At 35.2% G+C, this 4,528-nt stretch overlaps 1 pseudogene; it reads right to left on the reverse strand.

Annotated features, from left to right (window-relative positions):
* Positions 1–385: 385 nt before the first annotated feature.
* On the reverse strand, positions 386–2,360 carry LOC113348230 (annotated as a pseudogene).
* Between the last annotated feature and the right edge of the window lie 2,168 nt (positions 2,361–4,528).

Consider the following 4,528-nt stretch of genomic DNA (forward strand, 5'->3'; position numbering starts at 1 on the left):
TGAGATTTTGTCCTTGTGAACTGAAGAGATTCAGCTCAGACTGGAAATAGACTGACTGAGTGGTAATTTTCAAGCTTCAGACCTTTACCCCAAATCGATTTTGATCTTTTGAGAGGGAAATTTGTACCAAGAAACAGATCTTTAAACGAGTGTCACAAGATTGTTACTATTACTGGATCAGCTTAGGCTTAAAAAATTCTCATATAAACCTTTCCTGGTTGTCATTCCTTGGTGGTGATGGCCAGATGAAACGCAACAAGTCTTAACCTCTGCTACACACCAAATTGTACTGATTGTAGATGATACGCACTGAGTTGTACTAAGTTTCTGTGAGAGATTATTGCACTTTCTGAACTACTTATACAGTATAAGATTCCAATTAGAGTACTGTAAAGAATACAAAATTTTCATTTTCAGTTGTAGCTGACACTTTTACGGATGATTTCTATCAGTAGATTTACTTTTCCTGCTTGGATATTACCTTTACCTTTCCCCTGTGGTTGGTCAAATTCTCTATTCTTGTTGATATATCTGGAGGTAAATCATCTGAATTCCAGTACCTTTTTCTTTTACTTTTTCCTTTATTTCAAGATGGTTAGCTGGAAACATCAAACATATGGATGAATGGAAATTTCACAATCAAGTACAATGACAGAACCATACAACAAATGGGGAAATGACTACCAAACCAGCATAGCAATCTGCAATGAAATACTACTATTACTACTGAGTTCGGCATTCAATTTCAATAGAGTGGTTGGAAAAAACAATAGATTTTTCGAAAGATAAACTCACCGGATATCTACAAATGAAATCCTGTCCATCTTCTAAAACTAGCAATGTCATTACCTTGAGAAATTGTCATGCCAATACCACTTCTTCCTCCACTACTAATGCCTCTATAATACAATCTCCATTCATCAGCATCACCATCCATTTGGACTAAACAAGGGTGTCCAACTTCTTTATTATCCCAACCATTTTCTTCGACACTCGGCTTTAAAACAGCACCATGCGCACACTTGTTCCAATCTTTTAACCCATCTGACGATTCCGCAAACCCTATACTCTTCTCTCCGTTAGCTGTAACACCTTCGTATGCCATTAAATACCCTCCGTTTCTTTTCCGTACTACACTCGCACTTTTCACACCAAATTCATCAAAAGAGCCTTCATTTCCTCCGCTCATAATCTTCCCTAACTTCACCCATTTCATTCCATCTCTTGATCTTGCAATTCCAATTGCGAATTTCCCAGACTCTACATCAAATGAGTGATAGTACATTCTCAAATCGCCACTTTTATGAAAAACGACTTTAGGTTCTGCAATAAACAAAGAATCCCACTCATTTCCAGCTCCAATATCAAACAACGCTCCACTATGATGGTCACCTTCTATTCTTGCCCAGTGCCTCCCATCTTGACTTATAGCTAAACCAGGTAAAGATCTAAAAACATCATTCACGGCACGCTCTTCGCCATTTCTCTCAGGGTTTTCAACACGCACTCTCGGCGTACCAGGGACTTCAAGTAATTCCGCATTGAACCCAGTATAGTAAAGCCAATAAACAGCACTAGAAACTCGAACTTTTGAACTAGACATAATCACAATCTCAGAAGGTCTTATACTTTCTGTATCAAATGCCCACCAATCTTGACTACGATTCATAACACAACCCACATCAGAACTCGACTGAACAACTCCACCCCCTCTTTCCCAATGATCCCATTACTGGAGACAGCTAATCCAACTGTATCCCCATTCGACGAATTTCTTCCATGATACCACATATACCAACGTTCTTCTTCATCACTAAGAAATCTTTTCACTACTGGGGATCCAATTTCTTGACTATCCCATGAATTTTCAATCCCCATATCAAAAACCAAACCCCTAGATGATATTGAAGATGTGGATTTCTCATTTTGAGATAAACCTGTTAATTTTTTCTGTTCATTACTATCTAAATCTAAATCATTTCCGTCTGTTGAATTGTTCTTCTCGATTGCATAACCACTACTATCAATGTCTGGTTTAATAGAGCATCGATTTATAAAACGAAAATCATTTCTAGGGTTTTGTATTTGTAGGTAATTTGGATGAGAAAATGAAGCTGAACTCAATGAAAGACAGTGAGATGAAATGTTTACCTTATTTGAAGAAGGGTTGTTTGTTATCTTTCGTGATGTTAAGGCGTTTAGAGTTTTGAACCCTGAGACTGCTGCTGCTGACATTGATACTACCTCCATATTGCAATACAGTGGGAGTGATAAGATCAAGAAATTGCTTCTATTTTCTTTCTTTTCTAGAAAATAAGCGGAGGTACATTATCTGAGAATATCAGTACTTTTTTCTGTTCTTTTACTTTTTCCTTTATTTCAAGATGCTTTGATGGAAATTATAAACATTTGGGAGATGACTACCAAACCCGAATAAAGTGACTGACTCGTATAGATCTAACTGAGATTATCTGACTCATTTGAATTTGATTGGATATATTTATGTTTGATTCAAATATAACTCAATTGATTCAAATATATGAGTCACTGATTTGGTCTCATGAGTTAGGGATATTTTATTTTCTGCCCAAACAAGTCCTAAACAGGGGTTAAGTCTGATCTGATTTAAACTAAAAATCACGAGTCTGACCCCTGACTCAGCGGTTCAGGTCATATCTAGACGTCGAGTCAGTAAAAAAACAAACATGACGATGATATAAAGGCTAAGTCTCGTTAGTATTAGACTAAGTCAACTGGCCAAAAAGGATTCACTGAATTTTTTTTCGTAGGTGTCATTCGACTAATGCGTCCATCTATTCAAGGTTTTCTATTAATTTGTCCTTGTTAGAGATCAATCATTCAACTTCTTTAAGTGTTCATCTATACAAGGTTGTCTACAGATGATATATAGGCTGATGCTCCTTCGACAAAAATCGAACTTATGGGAGGGCATAAAGAACCTAAAAAAACTTTTGATGGATCGATTACAACCAAGAAAAAAGAGGATTCTTTCAATCTAGAAAGGAGGAGTGTGGTTAAGAGTAAAAATCCCTTGGTACGCTTGAAACCGCCAAAAAGAAAATTAATTGTATCTAAATAATTTCTATGAGCAAGAAATAGTAGTTCCAACAGCTAAGTAGTTGACACTCCGTACACATTTAAAGCTTGAAATAAGATATTTTCAACCATAGGGTTCCACAAAACTATTTTTCAAATTAGCAACATTATGTAACTTAACCCGGATCTATTAGAAGAAATATGTGCAATGCTAACCGCATAGCATTGAAATTTTACCCGGAAATCTTGATATCTAGTGAGATTTGATGAACCAGGCATAGCAAAACCAAGATGCATCATCATAAAAACATGAAAAAACCTCAACTATTTACTATTTAAAACGTTCAAACTCCATATGCAAATTACTAACATCATGTAATTATAGAATCTCTTTTCATGCCACTAACACCAGAACAATAAAACCGGGAATCAAAAACAACATGTTCTCTCAAGGAGAGAGAGTGTGTATCCGTAAGAATGTCTCTTTTTTCTCTTTTTTCCTTTTGGAAACATTCTTTCTCCTTTTGAGCTTTGTTCTTTCTAGTTTTCGTGAATTTGAGTAGGTGATGGTTACTAGTATAAAATTCTCTTATTCTATTCTTGATATCTTCAAACTCATGATCATCAGGATCATCTTGTTGAGGTTTTCAGAAATTAGATTACCCTTCATGTTTGATTAGATTTTTCATTATCTTTCTTGATCGAGTAGTATATCTTTCAAGACTTCTATATTGTATTCTTCAAAGGTTTCTCTTCTAAGGTTTCAGTTTTAAAGGTTGGTTTTCCAATTTGGTTTAGTCTTATTCTTTCGTATAGATCAAACAGATCGTCTAGGTAATCTTCTCAGCAGAAGATCAATTTCTAATTTTTCCAATCGGTTGGGTTTCTCAATTTGTTTATGTACAAGCTTATTCCTCTTGTTTTCCTAAAACTTCTCAAGTTTCTCTTCTTTTTTGGTTATGATGGATTAGTTGTTTCAAACATCATAGGGGGTTATATAAATTGATCTTTTGTGTCACATATTTGATCAACTAAGCATGAATGACACTTCTCCGGTTCTTCACGAAGATAAGGACTTACTCTGTAGTCTGTTTGTCCATCTCAATATTTCTGGTGATGATTTTATTCATCAAGCAAGTCGTAATACTTTTATGGTAAGAAACAAGACTGCTGATCTGGGTTGTACAGACACGACACAGACGCGTACACGACACAACGCGGACACTACAAAATTCTCAAAAGACTAGGACGCGGACACGTATCTACGTATTTTATTTATATATTATTTATATATAAAAAAAAAATTATAACAAAGTCAAGTGTTTCGATCCTAAATATTAGAAAATAATGCTACTTGTGTATAAATTTCAAAAGAAAAGGAGATATCGTTTGTTTATACACGCCGAAGGTCAAGCAATTATCACTATTAAAAACATTGCACAATAAAAATACATTCTTAAAACAACATATG

Source organism: Papaver somniferum, chromosome 2, assembly GCF_003573695.1.
Source record: "Papaver somniferum cultivar HN1 chromosome 2, ASM357369v1, whole genome shotgun sequence".
In the NCBI taxonomy this organism is placed as follows: Eukaryota; Viridiplantae; Streptophyta; class Magnoliopsida; order Ranunculales; family Papaveraceae; genus Papaver; species Papaver somniferum.